At 37.9% G+C, this 22,345-nt stretch overlaps 1 long non-coding RNA gene across 1 annotated transcript in view; it reads left to right on the top strand.

The window, feature by feature from the left end:
• LOC123595882 overlaps nucleotides 1-22,345 on the top strand; it is a 30,388-nt gene that overhangs the window by 6,214 nt on the left and 1,829 nt on the right. Inside the window, exons 2-3 of the long non-coding RNA XR_006711417.1 lie at nucleotides 19,637-19,773; nucleotides 20,356-20,555. This is a non-coding gene — a long non-coding RNA (uncharacterized LOC123595882). The remainder of the gene's footprint in view (nucleotides 1-19,636; nucleotides 19,774-20,355; nucleotides 20,556-22,345) is intronic.

Genomic DNA, 22,345 nt, shown 5'->3' on the forward strand with positions numbered 1-22,345 from the left:
GGACTCATTGCAAGTTTTTGACCATAGTAGGAACATGATCTTTCCCTATTTTCCTCTGTTCTTATACTTATTTGCTTTTGGGCATTTTTGTAATATTTATAATAGCATTATTAGTAGGCTCTAGTCATGAGTATATTCAAATTTTTATCTGGTATGTTGCCTACAAAATGCAAAATCAGATACTGCAACAGCTTAGTTATATAAGCAAACAATACTCTATTTGTGGATTCTAAGTGGCCAGGGGATTTCTGTATTCTGATTGGTTGACTTTGTGACTCAGTCAGTCCAAATATCATCCCTGATGCAACTTTTTAGAGTGCAGATTTTAGTAACCAATCTTACAGTGAAGCAATGTTTGCATATTTTATAACTTATTAGATTCTATTTTTTTCTAGATGGATCTCTGAACATTTACATTTTAATAAACTTCTCCCAGAAGAATACATTCTTCCTGCACACAGTGGCTCCCTTACATGTTTGAAAATATGAGCAAGCTTATATTTTGTATTTTATGCCCACTTCCCTTCTGTGAATGAAGTATGTGTCTTCACATTCTGTATTTTCCAGTTAGGTTCAGAGGGTGTTTTTGGATCTTGCCTCAGGCCCACAGACTAGAGAGGCTGTGGCCTGGTTCACCTCATGGTAATGGCTAGTAGTAGTGTGTGTGGATGGATGTACTCCTGACCTGGAGCCCTGGGCCCATCTAAGGAGAGAAGTGTTATTTAATATAATTTTGTTTGCATATAAAGAGCCAAATGATTAGAGTATTGAATTAGTTGTTAGATATTTCTACTAATGGAAGCAATTTTATTTTGGCAGCTGGTGAGGTAAAGGGGTATAGGGGAGGAAAAAGTTTTTCCCTATCCTCTTAGGATAACTGGCTGAGTCTGAAAAGTAAACTGATACAGACAGATTAATAGGAAAAATGCATACACATTTATTAACTTTTTACATGTATATGACAGCCTTCACAAGAGGCTGAGGCCTGGAAGAAACCACGAAAGCAGGAGGCTTTTACACCTTTGAGACAAAGAAGCAATAAATTGGTGAAGGATTGGGGCACCTGGGTGGCTCAGTCAGTTGAGCGTCAACTTCGGCTCAGGTCATGATCTCACGGCTCGTGCATTTGAGCCTTGCACTGGGCTTTGTGATGACAGCTCAAAGCCTGGAGCCTGCTTCGGATTCTGTGTCTCCCTCTCTCTCTGCCCTCCCCCTCTCACATTCTATCTCAAAAATGAATAAACATTTAAAAAAAATTTTTTTTTAATTGGCGAAGGATTGACAAGGCAAAGGAGTTTGGGCTTAGGGTAGTGGTACTGGGGCTAGTAGGTCTTATCTTCCTTAAGTAGGGTTAATTTAATAAGATTTGTTTGCAGATTCCTCTGGTGCTATCTATGAGCTAATGAGAGTTTGTCTTTAGTAAAATAATTTATTTTCTGCCTTTAGGTAGAAAACAGGGAGTTTTTTCCCTATGTTTACTGCTTAATTGCCTTTTATTCAAATTGCCTTTAATTAAAGCAGCATATTTTAAGGTGGCAAATTCTGGTTACCTTTGGTAGGTTGCTGACAATCTCTGTAAAAACCTAAGAAAAAGGGTAAGAGAAGCCTCAGTCTACCCATCTGCAGGCCTTAGGCCAGAGGCAGGGAAGGAATCCTTGAATCTTCCATATGGTTCAAGCCCCTCACCAGGAGTAGGGGCTCCATCAAGGCTCAAAGGTAGTGAGATGATTCAAACTCCTTAGCCTTGTCCTCTATGCAGAGAGAAAGTAAGGGTTCTGAGAAAGAGCATGGGAGGAACACTTAACCCAGATTTACAAAGCAAGGGGCAGATAAGGCTTTCCAGATGAAGTGAAATTGGAATTGAGGCCCAGCAGGGTAAATAGAAGTTAGCAAATCATGAGAAGACAGAAGAGGAGGAGAGGGAAGAGGAGGAGGAGGAGAGGACAATCTCGAACAACAAGAAGAGAGCTTAAAGAGTGGGGTTGGGAGTTGACTAGTGGGTCCGGGAAGAATGAAGACTCATTAGAGGAACTACAAGGATTTTGGCATGGATGAGTCATAGAATGCATTTGGGAAGAAGAGAAGAAGCTAGAGAGTTAGGCAGAAGCCATAGAGGTAGGGTCTTAAAGGCCATGGTGAGTTTCTAGTTTATTATAAAAATATCAGGGAACCTTGCTGGGGTTTTAAGCAGTGGAATGATATGTTTATGTTTGCATTTGAGAAAGGCCATCCTGATAATAGAATAGATTAGAAAGAAACAAGAGTGTGGGGGGAGGGAGGGGATGGGGAGAGAAGGGACCATTGTCATTAATTCAAGTGAAAGAAGATGCCGATGGCTAGAGCTACTCGGATGGCAATGGTTATGAAGAAAAACAGATGTGTCTGAGAAAGAGTTATGTAGTAGCTTTCATTGACAGGACTTGTTACAGACTGGTGTTGGAAGCTAATGATACCATTTAACATAATGGGAGGGAATAGGGGGATTGAAATAAAGATCACAGAGAAGATCCTCTTTGTAGGTTAATATGGAACACACACTGTTCACATCACATCTGGGTTTGGCAACCCTATAAAACCACTGCCCAACTTGGTCTTCATGATGACCACATTCATAGAAGCAGCATGTCTAATAGACAGCTATCCTCTCTTCTTGTCTTCCTCCTCTGCCTTTTACCTGATAACCCTCTAAATTTTTGTCCCAACTCTCATCACTTTAAAAGGAACAGCCCTGGAATGCCAATCTCATGGTGGGATTGAGTTTCAGCAGGAGACTTGACCTGTAGCCTCTGGCAGCACCTTGCTTTGGCTCTTGGATAAGAACCCTAGACAAGAATGTGCTGTAGTTTATTTGGGCATCACCTGATTTTTGAATTAGCCAAGGAACGCCATTGCCTCAGCAATTTGCAGAGAAAAGCAGATTGTTACTAACTTGTCACCATTCAACCCCTAAATCTGCCAAACTTGCCTTGATCTGGACTAGATGTGATTCCATCCCTTAGGCTAATTTTGGGGACAAGAGCCCTGGGTGGTGGGGAAGAGAAAGTTGTGTGGAAGTTTGAGGGGCAAGTCCTATCAGATAATCTCTCTAGAGATGATGTTCTTCTCTGAAGAAGATTTTTCTTCTATTTTAACACATACTCTCCATCTCCTCTAATTGTAAAGTCATGCAATCCACAGATGTTGGCTTGGCAAGTGTGTCCACGCAGTCAGAAAAGTGAAGCAGCAGAAGGTTCAGTGTGCCAGGTACCAGGGCATGAGTTTTCAAGGAAGCGGTACCTTCCCAGTGCAATGGTCAATAGTCAAAACATTTTACCCCCTCTCCTCCTTTTTTCTTTGGAGGGTTAGAGAAGGGCTGAGGGGGAAAGTTGGGTTGGACTGGGGAAGAACCACAAAGGTGTTTTTCTGTAGAACAGATGAGGTCTCTGTACCGTATCTTGTGTTTAGTTTGGTTTTTATGGGTCCACAATTGAAATACACAAAAGCTAGGTGCCAAAAGGATTGAAAAGTCATTTGGAATAAGGATAGGAGCTGAACATGACCTCATGGGAAGAATGTCGCTCAGCGGAGACAAGTGGGAAACTTACATAGATGTGGGGGGCTGACACATTGTTCGCTTTCCAGAGAAGGGTTGGTCAGGGGCAGCATGCCAAATGCTGGTAAAAATGTTCTGAAGGGCAAACCTTACATGGCCTGAGCATTTGGAATTTTTTGTTGGCTTCTTTAAACTGCTATATTTTCCAACTCTTTGGGCATACGAAAGCTCTCTTCATTCCCTTGCAGGCTATTAATTTCCTAATATGTAGGTCTTTGTCTCATTGACTAAATCCAAGCCAAAGTTAAGCAAATGAGATATTTATTATCTCACAATTCTGTGAAGATTGGACTTACACTGCCACAAGCCAGAAAACTACCGGAAGGGAGGAAAGAGGCCAGGAACAGATCCCCAACACCTTCAGAGGAAACATGACTCCACTGACACCTTTGTCTCAAACTTCTAGTCTCCAGAACTGTGAGACAATACATTTTTGGTGTTTAAGCCATTCATTTTGAGATACTTTGTTACAGCAGCCCTAGGAGACTAACACACCATCTGAGCCCCTTGAACAAATTGAGTGTGAGAATCTATGCTTCTAGTGCCTTCTCTCACTGCCTCTTTTGCAAATGTTTCTTCCTAGCGTGTGAAGATACTAGCTCAGATGGAGTCTGTTTAGAGTATCGTTCCCAGTGGTTATGTTTCTGTGTGCACTCGGTGTTTGTGGTTGAGGTGAACTTTGCTGAGTTTTATGAATCAAAGTGTTTCAAAATGGACCTCCACATGAACTCTGGATGTCCTTTATTTTTGAATCAAGAAAAAAAGTTCTTAAAATGATTTGAAAAAAAAAATACTTTTACACTTTAGATGGATTTCAAGGAATTAAATGTTTCCCACATTAAATATCTGTTAGAATGAGTATAATTGGACAACTTCAGATAAGTCATTTACCTGAGTTACATATCTTAAAAATGGTGGTAACAGCAGTTTCCTGCTTGCATCAAAGAGTTGCTTTAAAAAAAAATAGTGTGAAAGCCCACTATGAACTATAAAATACTATACACTTTTGTTGACATAAACTAAATTCATGATTATTGTTTTATTTATAATTTGCACTCTGCATTCATTTAAAATATATTTGAGACATAATGAAATACAGATAATTAAAATAGAAAATAAAGTACAAAATCATCTAGGGGAAAGAGAACACAAATATGCCTCAAATCCTAAACTAAAATAGTGTGGTAGAAACTGCCTTAGCAAACACCCAGACTACAATTCCCAGTTTTCTTTGTAGTCAGATGTGGTCATATGATTTGGTTCTAGCCAGTGGGTCCTAGTGAATGGAAGTGATCTGTGCCACTTCCTGATCTGACTCATAAAGCCTTCCATGGTGTTTCTTTATGCCATAACCCATTCACAAAGGGTGGAATGGTGACCCGAATACCAGAGTGATTTCGGAAGCCATATATTGCATATAACACAGATCTGTTAGCCTAGAACAACTGTGAGCAGCAGATAGACCCTTTCTCTTCTCCAAAGGCAACCAGAAATACCTGCCCTAGGCTGCTCTCTGAGTGTCTAATGAACCTCTGCTGTCATTGTATTTTGGACCTGTCATTTTATAGTAGTTTAGTCTAACTAGTACATACAGTTACTATATCTGAGTATTAAATTTAGTTCACTTAGTTCATTTTTCAGGTTATCATCTTTCTCTGTTAATCCTTCCGTGTCTCCAGATTGCCTTCACAATTAAATTCAAAATCCTTAACATGGTTCACAAAACATGTTCTGATTTCTCCCTACTTCTCCATAGTGTTTCTTGCTACTCTTTATTTTGCAGATAATTCTCCAATGAAACAGAAAAACTTGCCTTTCCTCTAACATTCTCATTTCTGTGTTTCTTGCTCTCCCTGAACTGCTTTCTCTTTTTCCTGCCTAGTTTTAGATGATCTCAACTCTCACCTGTGGAAAGCCTTTCTTAATTCTCCCACTCTCCTGACTAAATATTTATCTTATAGTTTCCCACAGCACTCCATCTGTTCTACTAAGACTTACTCTCCTCTGTTGTAATCATTGGTTTGATTTAGGGACCTGTCAACTGACCTAGAGTTCATTGATGGCAGAAGACTTTCTTTGAGACATCTTTGTATCCCTAGTTTCTACCAGAGTACCTGAAATGTTTTCAAATAAGTAAGCAAATTATTTCAGTGCTATTTATTGAGTGCTTCACATGTGTCAGGCCCTTTAAGTGCTGGGGATCCAAAAAATGACAAGGCCTCTGCCTTCATGGAGATCACAGTCTAGTGGAGGAGACAGACATCAATCAAATAATCAAACAAAAAATGTACAACCTTGGTAAATGCTGTACATATGCATATATCAGCCATTAATAACGTTCCAGTCTGACTTCTCAGCACTTGAGTACAAGAAATTTATGATTTGGCACTCACAATTATTGCAGTTTGAAAACATGTAAAATTATTGAATCCTATAAATATTAATCAGACCTATCACATATTGAGCTTTTTTTATGGGTGAGGCACTTCAAAAAGATGATCACATTAAGATCTTCTTGAATTCTCAGGAAAACCCTATCAGTTATAGACTATTATTACAGAGAATGAATTTATAATTATGGTCTCTAGACCAAACTCAAAATCAGAACCATCTACCTGAAAGTGCCATCAGGCATGGCTTGGGGAATTAGTTTTTGGCCATGCCTTGTACCAAGCTCTGATCATGGTATTGATCTACAACTTGCTCTTCCTCACAGAAGAAATTAAAAAGTGAGATGCTTCTTAGATCTGGTGAAATTTCAACTTCAAATCATGGGCATCTAATGTATTCCTGTGAGCTCTTAGGGAAGCCTGAGAAAGTATACCTCCTGGTGAGGGTTTACTGCATGTTTTTTCCCCTCACCTTTCTTTTCTTTTTTTCCACTGTTTCCATACAATCATCCCCATTTTTCAGATAGAGACTTGGGGATTAGTGAGATAACAAGTGCTATGTCCAGAGGTGTGATGTGATTTGCCTAAATTCAGGTATGAAAAGTAAAGAAAGCTCTGTTTTCATATATATATATATATATATATATATATATATATATGTATATATATATATATATATATATGGCTTATACAGACAGAAGAAAATACATAGGTTTATAATTTTAGCTATTTGAAAAAGGAAGTACTCAGATTTTTCAGGTGGTACATTTCTGGCCTTTGATTGTAGAAGAAATTGGAATTTTGTGATCATTCATTCATTCATTCATTCACATATGGGAGTAAAAATGTTCCATAGGGACACTGTCCTTGCTCTGGAGGAGAATGAAAGAGATACACAAGCAAATATAGGAAAAATACTGATTTCTATGATAGAGCAGCTGTTACATATTATGAACATGTATAGAAGGTGGTAGCTATATTTCCATGGATGGTCAGGAACAGTCTGAGGAGGTGACATTGTCCCCTTGGTTTGAGTAGAAATTCATGAAACAGAGAGAGAGAGAAAGTATATACAGGGAAGAAGTACATAGTGTGCAAGAGCTTGGAGATATTACAGGGAACATAGGAAAAGAGCAGAGAGTTCAGTTTGCTTGTTATAGAGGATACTAGGAGTGTGGCAGTGGTGAGAGTGGCTGGGGGAAAGGTAGACTAAATCATGGAAAGCTTTGTAGACTATTACAGGACTAGAAGTTAAGATATTATCTTATGTAAAATACGAAATGTGAGGTTAATGAAGACATTTAAGACAGGGAAAGGACATAAACATATTGGTGTTTTCAAATGGTAACAGTGGAGATAGGAAAGAAGAATTGCTTTGAGAAATGTCTTTTCAAGAAAAATTTAGGAGATAGAAATTATCTTATCAGAGATAGAACTGATAGCAAAAATTATTTAGGTGAGAGGAAGGACTGGAGCTGTGCTTTCCCATAGGATAGCCTCATAAGGCTTTTTAAATTTAAATTACATTAAATGCAGTGAAAATTCATCTCCTCAGCCACTAGCCACATTCCAAGTGCTCTATGATCATGAGTGTCTTGGACACAATATTGGACAGCACAGACACAGAACGTTACCATAATTACGGAAAGTTCTTTTTTTTGTTTGTTTAGTAGAAATTTCTATTGGACAACACAGGACTAAAATATCACTCTGTTTTAAGTTTGGGTAGTGAATGACAATGGCACTTATCAAAATAGGGAATATAAGAAAGTTTGAAAGGGAAAAAAAGGACTTCCATTTGGATACAATGTGTCTGAGATACTGTTGGACATCCAGGTGAAAATGTCAAGCAAGCCAGTTATTAGATCTGGTACTCAGGAGAGGCAAGTTTAGAAACAGATAGATATCAGAGTCTTCAACTTACAGGCTGAAGCCATGGAAGTGGTATGAGAAGAGGACCAGGAATACCCCATAGATCTTCCTCACTTAAAGGGAAGCAGAGAAATAGTAGTACAGTATGAAAAGTGATCCAAAGAAGAGCAATCTGAAAAGCCCAGAGAAGAATTCTGATAGAGTGATAAAGTTAGTAATGACAAATTAGGCAAAAATATCCAAAGCCTTAGAGCATCCAAATAGGATTTGTCCTTAAAAGATTCCTCTGGTTTTGGAGGTCAGTAAGTCGTTAGTAATCTTGCCTTCAGTGGTTTCCATGAGAAACCACTGGGAGAAGAAGCTAGATTTCAGCAAAGCTGGAATGGAATTGATGTGTGTGTGTGTGGGGGGGGGGGTGGGGGGTGGTGGCAGGAGTGGTATAGGAGAGAAAGGCTCTCCCTTTCTTCTGGAAGTTCAGCTGTGAGGATGGCAAAGAGAGGTAATTAGCCTAAGGGACAGGAAAGGATAAGGAAAAAAAAAAAAATTATTTTATAGAAAGTGTAAACCTTGTAGCGGGGAAAACTGGACAGCGACATGCAGAAGAATGAACCTGGACCACTTTCTTACACCATACACAAAAACAAACTCAAAGTGGATGAAAGACCTCAATGTAAGACAGGAAGCCATCAAAATCCTCGAGGAGAAAGCAGGCAAAAATCTCTTTGATTTTGCCTGCAGCAATTTCTCACTAAACATGTCTCTGGAGGCAAGGGAAACAAAAGCAAAAATGAACTACTGGGACCTCATCAAAATAATAAGCTTCTGCACAGGGAAGGAAACAATCAGCAAAACTAAAAGGCAACTGACAGAATGGGAGAAGATATTTGCAAATGACATATTGGATAAAGGGTTAGTATCCAAAATCTATAAAGAACTGATCAAACTCAACACCCAAAAAATGAATAATCCAGTGAAGAAATGGGCAAAAGACATGAATAGACACTTCTCCAAAGACATCCAGATGGCCAACCAACACATGAAAAAATGCTCAACTTCACTTATTATCAGGGAAATACAAATCAAAACCACAATAAGATACCACCTTATACCTGTCAGAATGGCTAACATTAACAACTCAGGCAACAACAGATGTTGGTGAGGATGCAGAGAAAGAGGATCTCTTTTGCATTGTTGGTGGGAATGCAAGCTGGTGCAGCCAATCTGGAAAACAGTATGGAGTTTCCTCAAAAAGCTAAAAATAGAACTACCCTACAACCCAGCAATTGCACTACTAGGTATTTATCCAAGGGATACAGGTATGCTGTTTCAAAGGGACACATGCACCCCCATGTTTATAGCAGCACTATCAACAATAGCCAAAGTATGGAAAGAGCCCAAATGTCCTTCAATGGATGACTGGATAAAGAAGATGTGGTATACATATACAATGGAGTATTACTCGACAATCAAAAAGAATGAAATCTTGCCATTTGCAACTAGGTGGATGGAACTGGAGGGTATTATGCTAAGTGAAATCAGTCAGAGAAAGACAAATATCACATGACTTCACTCATATGAGGACTTTAAGAGACAAAACAGATGAACATAAGGGAAGGGAAATAAAATAATATAAAAACAGGGAGGGGGACAAAACATAAGAGACCCATAAATATGGAGAACAAACAGAGGGTTACTGGAGGAGTTGTGGGAGGGGGATGGGCTAAATGGGTAAGGGGCACTAAGGAATCTACTCCTGAAATCATTGTTGCACTATATGCTAACTAATTTGGATGTAAATTTAAAAATAAATAAATAAAATTAAAAATTAAAAAAAGTGTAGACCCTGAATATTCTTTACCTGTAAGTAGGAGTGGGTGGAGTTGAAAAGACTTAAATGGCCTTGGAGTAAAGGTGTAATTACTGAGCCAAATGTCAGAGACAGTGGAAGGAAAGATGGGTGAATCTTGAAAAGGGAAAAAGATACTTCTGTTTCCCAGAGCCAGGATGGAAGGAGAGAATGATTAATAGTTGGGGGTGGAGGTAGAGAAATTTGGAACTGTTCACATCCTACTTTTGTAACTAATGTTTTCAAGTATGATTTATAGACTATACAGAAACATTATGTGTATGGCTAATGTTGAACCTTGACAAAAGCCAAAGCATGTCAACTCAATTCATAAGATTTTGCATTGGAGGAAGCTAATGAAGTCTAAATGGACAATTTTCCAGACTGGGATGATTTATAGTAAATCCATTAAGTAGCTTCTGATAGGTCTGTGTCTAAATTGGACTTCTGTAGAGCAGGTTAATAATCAGCTCAGAGTTGAATTTTGTGGTAAATAAGCTCCAAGAAAGACAAAATGAATAAATGAATAAATCTACTTTACACATCAGAATCAAACTTCAGAGTACGAAATACAGAAAATAAAAAGAAAACCTAAAACACTAACAGAGAAGAGAAAACATTAACTACAAGGGTAGGTAATTAGATTGGCAACAGGCTTCTTAGTGGCAACAATAGAAGACCTAAGAAAGAAGGGAAATATCTTTAAAGGAAACATAGTTGCCAATCTAGTATACCCAACTAAACTATGATTCAAGGGCAAAGATAAAATGAAAACATTGAAGAGTAATCCTGAAAGAATTTACTAGTTATAGATTCTCATGGAAAAAATTAAGGACACACTTTAGGAATAAAACTTTTGAATGTACAGAAGGAAAGAATGAGAAGCAAGAGGCAATGTGATAAAAAGAAATGGGTATACATGGCAATATCTAATCACTAACTCTGTAAATAATAAAAATAGAACTGATTAGCTTGGAGATAAAACATATATGGGGGTAAAATACTGACAATAATGTATAAAACAGGAATGTGAGTAGAGTGAAAAGTTCAGCAGAACTTTTACTTATTCAGGAAGAAGAGAGTTAAATTGTTTCAGATTTTAAGTCAAATTATGCATGTGAAAATTATAAGGGTAACCGTTCAAGTTATAGAATATATAAAATTCAAATAACTCAAAATCTGAAAACAAAAAAAGATCAAACTTAAGCCAAGCAAGAGAATAGAAAAAAAAGAATTATCGGGAATTTTTTCATATTGCCCCTATTGGCTCTGATCTATCTATCTATCTACCTACCTACCTACTATTTATTTATGAGAGAGCTGCAAGTGAGTGAGGAGCAGAAATAGAGAGAGAATCCCATGATGTGCAGTGAGAGAGGGAGAGAAAGAGGGAGAGAGAGTGCGGAGTCCAAGCTCACCTGAAGTGGGGCTCAAACTCACAAACTGAGATCATGACCTGAACCAAAGTCGGATGCTTGACCAACTGAGCCACACAGGCACCCTGGCTCTTATTTTATTTTAATTTGAAAATGTTTCACTATCAATTGTGAATGTTTTTGAGTTTATGGGTTTAAGAAAAAGGGAGAATATGCAGTTTTCCTCCAAACCTATGACATGCCAACCAACATAGTGCTAAATGTTAGTGTTACATAGTGTCATTTTGGTGGTGAAATGACTGTATGCATAGCAATTCTAGCAGAAATAGGAGAAAGCTATTAGAACTAAAAAGAGTTTAGCAAAGTTTTAGATATATGACCCATTTATAAAAATCACTAGTATTTCTCTATGCAATTAACAACTAGAAAATGTAACTGAAATGAGATGTTATTTATAATATCACCCCAAATGAATAAATTTCTACAAATCAATCTAGAAAAGAAAGCCAATATCTTTGTGGAGAAATATTCAAAGCTCCATTAAAAACATAAAAGACATTTTGAATAAATGGATAGGCTGATTTAATGTAGTACAGATGTCACTTTTCCTCAAACAAATCTACAAACTCAATACAATTCCAGTCAAAATTCCATTTATATTTTTTTGAAGAACTTGAAAAACTGTACAAAATCTAGGAAAATAAAAGTCTATGAATAGCTAAGCCACATTAAAAAAGAAAAGAGGATTTACTACATCAGATATTAAGACACTTGACAATTATGTGGTTTAAAGTTGTTAAAAAATTATTGGTTATGGAACAAAGAGTGGAATGGAATAAAGACTCATAAATTGAACTTTGAATATGGGAAACATACAGCTGACAGTGACATAATAAAAAAAAAGATGTAAGAACAGATTATTTTAGTGTCACTGGAACATTCCTCATACAAGAAGAAATTTGGACCCCTATTTTACACTGTATAGGAGGCAGTTCTGCATAAATTAGAGACATCATTGTGAAGGTTAAAAATTCTAAATATAATAAAATATTTATTAAAAAACAACAACATCAATGACAAAACACAAACCCAATGAAAAATGCATTAAGGATATGAAAAGGCAGTATAAAGCGGGAAGTCTGAATGGCTACCAAATTCCCAAAGAGATCTCAAATGTAATCAAAGAAATTAAAGCCAACAGTGAGATGCCCTATTAAAGCTATCAGAACGGCAGACGTTAGAAATGTGCATACCAAGTAGAGGTCAGGATATATAATGATAGATACTCTAATGTTCTCCTGTGGATGCATGCAGTGGTATGTTCATTGCTGTTACACCCTATGGTCTGGCAGGCTCTTGGTTGTTTATCCCAGAGAATTTCTTGCACATATCTATGAAGATCCATATAAGTAAATGTTAAAATATGAAATAATGTGTATGTTAGACCTGATGAAAGCATGAGATATTTGAAGAGAAGAAAAAGTAGGGCAGCAGGTTGGTGGGATGTCCACAAGTTCGTTATTTTTTCTTTTGGGTTTGAGTTTTGAGGACAGTCTATAAAACCATCTGGATAGGGATGGGGGAAGCACAGTGACTGGGCTATTTGTGCATATTTTTATGCAAAGCCTTGCCTTTGGCATGAGTCATATCTAACATGGTGAGAGAAGGAAATAAACACAGATGGAGGAAGGTGCCTAGAGGAATGAACCTGAGGTCTTGTGCCTGATTCCACACTGCAGGTCATGTGAGGGCAATGAGTGCACTGGAGATATGGACCCGCAGTAAGGAGGCAGCAATGTGTGGGGACTTCCTGAGAACCAATGGCTGTATCTACTGACTCCAGCAGTGGGTGTCTGCATGATGCTCCGTAGGGCTAGGAGTGATCAGCCACATTTCAGTAGATGTCATCATAGAATTCCCAGGGACCAAACTGTATCCAACTGCTTCATAAGCCCACATACTAAGAAAAGGCATAAAGACCTACAGGTGAGGAATGTAAACACTCCTTCCTCGGATAGTTAAAATCACATGATTTCTCACATACCCACAGACAACATATTGGAAAGGAGAAAGGGGAAGAGGAGGTGTGCTAAAAAGATTGGTAACTTACCCCAAAGAGAGTTAACCTGAAAGAAGTTGTTAAGCAGGAAGAGATGTCTTTAACTGGCATAGGAGATTAGATCAGTTTTCAAATAAGAAGACACTGCATTTCCCCCGTGCATATATGTGTGTAAAGTTGGTGACATGACCTTGCTACATTGCCATATGTATTGTCATTGCACCAAATTAAGAATGTGATCCAGGCAGTTCTTTTTCATACTTGGTCTAAACAGATGGAAACCCCATGGAGCAAATTACAGGATGATTCAGAGCAGGAAACACACTTTCACAAGGAAACAAGAATCATAAGGCTATGGTAATCATGTGTAATGGGTTCACCCACGACTATTAAACAGAGGCCCTTATGGGATAAAATCAGCCTCTATGACTCTTAATGGTGTTGACAAGCTGAGAAACTTGAGTCGGCCTGCCTCAGGTGATTTCAGGACTCCAGTGGCATTCCTCATGTCCTCACTTTTTTTTTTTTTTTTTTTTTAAATCTGACAGATGCTACCCTTTGCTTTTCAATTCTTGGCTATTATTTTCCATTCATAAAATTCATGTACCTTGATTTAACACTGATTTAAAGCAATTCCTTCCCCCCTTTTTTTGGTCACCAAATCTAGTTATTTCTTCCTACCGTGTTTTGAGTAATAATGTCTATCAGCAGGGAGAACTTGTTTTAAGATAGTAGTTTCTCATTTTTAATTAATCAAAGATATAGAACAGTTTCAAGTAGAACTTCTGGTCTGCTTCTAGCCACTTAGTATATATAACCACCTTAGTATATTCTAGGCTACAGTTTCCCTCTATGCTCATTTATCACCTTGAAGACCTCTAAAATGGAGACATAGTAAACAAAGAAGCCAGTACAGTACAGTTTCGGGGAAAGAACATGACTGATTATTGAACTGCTTCACATCCTAGTTTTGTTTTTCACTTAGGCAAGATACTAAATGGAGTCTCTCTCATTTATTTAAAAGAGATAAGACTTTCTGCATTATTGTGAGAAAGTTTAGATGGTTCAATATGCATAACAGTAAAGAGGGGGAAAGAAACCACTTAATTTCCAATATTTAGGGTTATTTTACCCTAGTTTTATCTAACTTTAGCTCTATAAATAAGGAGGCTCTAAATGAGAATAAAAAGTAAAGTTAATTGAGAAGTTTTGGTAAATCCTCCAGTGGAATTCCTCCCAGAACATGAGAAAGTGAACGAATGACGCTAAAGTGAGTAACAAATGTCTCTCAGAGGGAGGTAGTATCCAGTTCTTTAACAAATCAGCGGAGAGATCATTAAACAAATTTTGGCGATAGATCATGGTAGTAATTTCCCCGAGCTGCTATAACAAAGTACCACAAACTGGGTGGCTTAAACAACAGAAATTTATTGTCTCATAGTTCTAGAGGCTGGAAGTCTGAAACCAAGGTGTCAGCAGGGCCATATTCTCTCTTAAATCTGTAGTGGAGAATCTTTCCTTACCTCTTCTAGCTTCTGCTGTGTATCAGTGATTCCGGGCACTCCTTGGCTTGCAGGTGAATCACTCCAATCTCTATAATCAGATGGCTGTCTTCTCCCTGTGTGTCTTTACCTTGTCTTCCTTCTGTGAGTGTTTGTGTCCAAATTTCCCCTTTTTATAAAGACACTGGTCATACTGGATAAAGGGCACATCCTGTTCCAGCATGACCTCATTTTACCCAATTACACGTGCAACAACCCATTCCCAAATAGGTCACATTCTAAGGTACTGGGAGTGAAAACTTCAACATATGAATTTGTAGAGGAGGGGGAGGGTGGGGTGGGAACACAATTCAACCCATAACAAGGAGAAAGGCTAATTCATAGCCAGAGGACTAACCAACAACTTTGGGACACCTGGGTGGCTCAGTCAACTAAGTGTCCACTTCGGCTCAGGTCATGATCTTGCAGTCCGTGAGTATGCGTCGGGCTCTGTGCCAACAGCTTGGAGCCTGGAGCCTGCTTTGGATTCTGTGTCTCCCTCTCTTTTTCTGTCCCTCTCCTGCTCATGCTCTGTCTCTCTCTCTTTCTCTCTCTCAAAATAAATAAACAAACACTAAAAAAATAAAAGGAAAGAACTAACAAGAACCTTGATAATTTTGTGTATTCTGTTTTCTTTCAGTCCCGAGTCAATAAAAATTGGGGGTTTAACTGGGCTCTTGGGTATTCGTCACTGGTTAGAGAGCTGTTTGGAGGCTGGGTAGGTTCATTGGAAGCGTAGTTCTATTCCAGAGATGGTTTGGCATATGGAGCTCACCAGGGGTAAAGACTGTGGTAATGTGTGGGTGAGCCAGCAGGAGAGGTAGACAAGTCCAGACACAAGTTGAAAAGAACCTTTCTACTCTGGACTCACTTCCCAGGGCATTGCAGAAAGCAGTTCCTACTGGACCCAGGGAAAGCGCCTTCTCAATAGAATGTGACCTTCTCCTTCCAGAGTCACAGATTTATGAATTTTCCTGTTGGTTTCTTTATTTTCATCTCTCTAGTTGCTCGGAGGAAAATCAGGATAATTCTGACAGTAGAACTTTCAACTTAAGGCCTTTTATTGCTCCTGGGTTTGTGGTTTTGGGTATTACTCATACATTTACATCCACAAAGTAACCTTGAGTTGTTGAAATGTGGTCATTAATTAATCAAGTAATCTAAGTAAAACCTTCCCTGTTAGGCATTTCTTGTATCATTTTTCCAGTGAGTTTGAAACTGGGTTTCCAATAATTTCTGATCATGAAGGATCCTCTGGCTTAGGACTCACAGTAGAAAAGTTCATGGAAAGCCTAGGGTGTTAACTTCTTTCCTGGCTGTATTCCAGTTGGTTTTAAATCACTCTGCTTGCTTTGGCTTTCCCACATTACCTCTTTATGTGGGTGTTATAGGAACCTTCCACTAGTGTCCAGTAAAACTCACCCCTTCCCTCTCAGTCTTGCTACAAAAGGTTGGAAAAAAAAACAAACAAACAAAAAAAAAAAAACCTGGTGGTACCCTTACCTTAAAAGTCAGGCCAAAGGATAGACAGAGGTAACAAAGAGGGGGAGTGGTCATCATTTTTCACACTTAACTGTTTGTGAGGGACAATCAGAAAAGAGCTCTATGGAGGGAATGGCTCTTTATGGAGTGAGCCCTTTGGAGGAAATATGAGTCCCATGAGAATTTGAAGTTCACCTAGAGGTTTAAGAAAGGATTAGCAATTCATGTGTGCTACCAGCCAAAGGCAGAAAGGAAGTTATTCTTGTGTTGTGGGTGGTCAAATGTCCATGGAGCTATGAGATTATCTGGCAGAGGTAAATAGCAGTGAAGAAGAACAAAGAAGGGATTTTTTTTTTTTTTTTCTAAGCATACAGCTGTACTACTAAGTCATCCAGGTTAGCACTGAGCACTTAGGGGATGTTCAGATGTAGAGAGCACCACACACTCTCATAATATCTCTTCATTAAAAAATTATTTTTATCCCCCATTTTTTAATTATGAAAATAATACATGCACATTGAAGAATAATCAGACTGTATGGAAACAAATTAAGGAACTGAAAAAAATATATACTATAGACCTTCTACCACAATTATTTTCATTATTACATATTACCTTCTAGTTTTTGTCTAACGCATTCATTTTCCTTGAGTTGCAATCTGCTTAATATTAAATCATAAACATTTTCCCATGTCACAGTCTTTATCATTATCATTTTACACCACAATATACTAGTTCATTGTGTTATGTATGTTAAACCATTTTCCTATGGTGGGATATTGGGAAACATGTACTTTTATGAGTAACTTGAATTATAGTCTTCGTAGATGGTGTTTTGCTTCATTGCATTTGGGGCGAATACATTTTCCAGGAACCATATTGGGTTCATTAGACATAAGAATTTGATACCAGTACCCGAATTTAATAAAAAGTGAGAATTACCCAGTACCTGTACCACCAGCCATTTGTAGGAGATGAGTATTAGAATGTTGGTAACATGGAATTGGTACTCTTAAAAAAAAAAAAAAAAAAGAAAGAAAGAAAAAAGAAAGGAATGAAAAGTACTCTTTGAGGGGCGCCTGGGTGGTGCAGTCAGTTAAGCGTCCGACTTCAGCCAGGTCACGATCTCGCGGTCCGTGAGTTCGAGCCCCGCGTCGGGCTCTGGGCTGATGGCTCAGAGCCTGGAGCCTGTTTCCGATTCTGTGTCTCCCTCTCTCTCTGCCCCTCCCCCGTTCATGCTCTGTCTCTCTCTGTCCCAAAAAATAAATAAACGTTGGAAAAAAAAAAAAAAAAGTACTCTTTGGGTGTCAAAGAAAGTCAAAGAGAATTTTGAGGCATTAGCAGAGAGATTAGTGACTATAATAATGTATTTCTGTGTTCTGGATAAGAAGGCATTCGGCATGGCCTGCCCAAAATGAAGCCAGAATTCCAAGTAGAAATGCAATAACGTTAAGAAAACTTTTCTTGGCATTATAAGCTCACACGTGTACTTTTATATGCTACAAAGTTGAAAAAAAAGTTAAAATTCTGAAGTATTGAGGCCACAGCTATAAAAAATTAAGGTTTTAAACTAGATTTATGAAAGTAAGAAAATATATGTTATGGTATGCTAAATGCTATTCTAACTAGTGCTTTTTCATGCTGGCAAATGTTCTACTTCTGCCAATGTGAACAATTATTTTTGCTGGCCCAAAACAGTTCAAACAAAAACAGAAGTCAGCCACCATTTCTTAACATAGTAAAGTTGAAAATTTCAAACATTTAATGGAAATTATTTTCACATTTATTTCATTGGTATTCAAAGGAAGTAGTAGGAATTCCATAAAAGTTTGTGTTTATGACAAAAGTAAATTGCTAATGTAAAGTTATTTGGAGGTTAGAAGTATGATAAATGGAGATGATTTAGAAAGAAACAAGAGTATCTATTTTAAAAACATTATTATTAGCTTCTTCCTTCTTTGACCCTCACAGACTATGTAAGAGTCTGAAAAAAGACACGGTGAGTGGACTACCAAATATTCATTCTTTTTTCATGTTTAACAGAAACCAAATTCCTCAGTGAGTTCCACAGATTCAGCTAAAATACTTTCCCAGACTTGCTTACAGTTTGGAGTAGCTACATGACATTTTCGGCTGATGAAATAATTGACAAAAATGCTAGATTCAACTCCTTTACTCTTCTTTCCTTCTTGTTCTTGCCTGGAAAACAGGTAGTTAGGTTGAAAGTAACATCCAACTTGGGACACCCCACAGCAAGGATGAGGAATTAGCTATATAATGAGAATGAGGAATGAAAAGGAAGTGGGATCCAGGGACACTGATGACACATGGAACTAACCACTGGGCTGCTTGTCTCTGCACTTCTTTTTATGTGAGGCGAATTATGTGAGGCTCTATGGTTAAGCCACTGGCATCAGTTTTTTGCTACATACAGTACACACAAATGCTACATGAGGCAGAGCCCTTGATATAGCCTCTTTTTGTATCTTGTACTTCTATTTACAAAGTGTCTGCTATGATAATAATGTGTTTAATGATTTTTGTCCTCAAATCTTCTGAGCTATTAACTACATTAATGACAACATTTGTAAAACATCCTCTCTTGTTCATCATTGTATTTAATGCCTACAAGTATCTGACATACCATGTGAACTTAATAAATTATATTTCCAGGTAATTTGGAAAGCTGTTTTGACTCCAAAATACACACGCATGCGCACACACACACACACACACACACACCCATCTTTACATAAATACATGGATGCACAAACATTCTATATATTTATGTTATGTGTTTTAAAATACTTGTATTGCTTTGAAGTACTCAGATATTAAAGAATTATTCTATGAGAATAATTGTCACTATTTCTTTTCCAGTTAGGATTTGTGTATTACTGTAATAGTGGACATTTATGTGTCTCATTGAATGCTAAGGTCTTAGGGAAACATAAGAGAACTGATGTGGCTGAAAGGGAGATAAACAGTGACTTTGGATCTCCAGCTGCATTTGTCAGGCCATAAGCATTCTGTAAAAACAAAACAAAACAAACATGCAGGATTTTAAACTCAAGTAACTTTTGGAAATGCAGCATGTTACACCGTCTTTATCCTGGTGATTCATGGGTCCATTAAAGTTGCCTACAGTAGAGAAAACTGTTTAACTCTGTGTAATCTGGAATTTTCCAATCTTATGTGATCATCAAGCCCTTCTATTCAAGTTACACCTATTAATAATGATCAGGGGAGATACTTCTGTGACACATACTCTGAAAAACCCTGCAATTCAGTGACCAGAAACCTGAAAAATCATCGCTATTACATGGTATTGATCTACATTAGTTAGTGTAACTAGATAGTAATGAGAAATAAAACATATGACTTTTGGAAAAGAGTAGAAAAATGAAGACTTTTTGCAGAAGACAGAAATACCTAGTTTACCATGAAGGTGAGGCATTTATTTTGTTCCCTATTTTAGCTCCAGTGGCCAGAGTAACACGTAAGTGTTACTTGTTGGTGGAAGGAAGGCTTGGTGGAAGGAAGGATTGATGGAGAGATAAGGATCTCATGGGCTCCAGTATTCTAGAGAAACATCCTGAGAAAGTTGCCTAACAGGTATGGTTTGATAACCTTTCTGAAGACTTGAATGTGCCTCACATACTGCTTTTTCTCCAAATTGTCATTGTCTAAAACTTTTGAGTTTTACTCTAATGATAGAAAATATGTGGACTTGATATCTATCAATCAGAATTTTCTCAACATAGTACTCCAGGCAACTACTACCAGCTGATTAGCATAAGGAAGAGAGCGAAAACCATCTCTAACATAACAATTTCCATCTCTAATGTAAGGCTTAATATTATTTTTTCCTGCTTAAATAGTTTATACTTATCTCATAATCATTAGTCTCATGTCCCTAGCATTATCTGAAGATGAATTATTTACTTTTTTCTCTCAGATGCTATTGTGATTGTTTTAAAATGACCACAAATTATTTGATGTTTCTCTTCAATAGATGGAAACTAATTCCTTGTCTACTAAGTGTGGGCTGGAGTGGATTTAGTGAATCTCTTCTAATGAAAAGAATTTAATGGAAGTGACATGTGAAACTTTGAAGACTAGATATAAAAAATACTGTGACTACCTGCTAGTTTTTTTCCCCTCCTCTATCTCTATTTCTTGTTTTCTCTCTCTCAGATAATTCAGTGTGGAGGAAGCTAGCATCCAGGTTAGAAGCCCATGTGGTGAGGAACTGAGACCTCACTCACCAACAGCCATACGAGTGAGCAATCTGGAAGTGGTACCTTCAGCCCCAGTCGGGCCATCAGATGAAACTGCAGTGTCTGCTAGTACCCTAACTACAACCTTATGAGCATCTCTGAGCCAGCGCCACCCAGGTGAGCAACTTCTGAATTCCTGACCCATAGAAACTAAATAATACATGATTACTATTTAAACCACTAAGTTTGGGGATAATATTTAAAATATAAATGGATAACTAATTCAACAATTTTAGGAACTTTTTTTAATGTTTATTTTTGGGAGAGAGACAGAGTGAAAGTGGGAAAGGGGCAGGGAGAGAGGGAGACACAGAATCTGAAGTAGGCTCTAGGTTCTGAGCTGTCAGCACAGAGCCCCACTTGGGACTCAAACTCACAAACCGCGAGACCATGACCTGAGCCAAAGTCAGATGATTAAACAACTGAACCACCTAGGTGCTCCAACAATTTTAAGAACTTTTAAAGAAATAGGACTCATTTACAGCCCCTTTAAAAACCCACCCTCCTCTACTTCCAATTTTATTACTTTGGTATGGCCAAATTAGCTAGTTATCCACCAATTCCTGTTTGTTTGTTTGTTTGTTTTTTCTAAAGCAGGGGTAAGAAAACTCTGTTAAAAAAAAAGGCCAGATAGTAAATACTTTAGGCCTTGTGGGCCATGTGGTCTTTGTCACAACTACTCAACTCTACTCTTGCAGCATGAAAGCAGCTGTAGACAATACTTACATGAGTGAGTATGGCTGTTTTCTAATAAAAGTTTATTTGTGGACACTGAAATTTGAATTTCACAGAATCTTCACATCATGAAGTATTATTCTAATTTTGATTTTTTCCCCCAACCATTTTAAAATGCAAAAATCTTTCTTAGCTTGTAGGTCACTTAAAACCAGGCAGTGGGCCAGATTTGGCCTACAGGTATAGTTTGCTGATTCCTGTATTAAGTTAATAGAATTCTTGATATTTAACTGTCATGAATGCCCAAAATAAAGACATTTTTCAGACAATAGCCATGTGACCATATTATGGTTAATGGGATGTAGATGGAAAGGGTATGTGCAAATTCTGAGTCATGCTATTAAAGAGAAGTAGTGGACTCCCCCACCCCCACCACCCCCTTAATCCCCCTTTCTCACTGGCTAAAGTGAAGAACATCCTGGACCATGTAGATGACAGAAATGTCCTTGGGGTGGTGGAACAAACAGAGCCAGAATTCCTAGTTTTGGATCGTGTGCAGTCATACTTTTATAAGGGTAAGAAATAGACTACAATCATGTTTAAACCTGTCTGGTTTTAGATCCCTCTTCACACGTCACCAAATGTGAGCTCTAAGTGATTCAGCTGGTTAGTGGTTAGCTACCATTTCTTAATGTAATGCCAGGTTGACATTGTGTTGTACTTTCAAGAATCACTGCAGACAGTGGTTAACAGCTATATGTGGAGTTAAAAAAAGAATTCTTGGTTACTTATCAAGTCAGAATAGTCTGGACATAGGATAGCTTTGACTTTATTAAAAAACCAGAATTTCTAAAAAATGGCAGGTATTTGCCTTTTCTTCTGATTATTGATTTCCTGCAATTTGGAAGTGAACAAATGTGCTTTTGTATCCATTTTCCCCCACCTCTATCATACTTATGGCCAAGAGTGGAATATTGTTAATTGAGAGACACATAAACAATACACTCTTTATAATATCTGAGGAAGAATTAATTCATAGTGTCCTTTGTGGAGCTTATTTATATAAATGAATGGGTTTAAAATCTCCCACCCCCACCCCCCAAAGTATCCCATGGTCCTATGGATCTTCTCATTCATATAACTGAAAGAAAATGTAATCACAATAGATATACCTATCTTCTGAGCACTTTTTATTTTCCACACCAGAACTTGGGGGTCCCAGGGTGTGAACA

Source organism: Leopardus geoffroyi, chromosome B1 (genome assembly GCF_018350155.1).
Source record: "Leopardus geoffroyi isolate Oge1 chromosome B1, O.geoffroyi_Oge1_pat1.0, whole genome shotgun sequence".
Lineage (NCBI taxonomy): Eukaryota > Metazoa > Chordata > Mammalia > Carnivora > Felidae > Leopardus > Leopardus geoffroyi.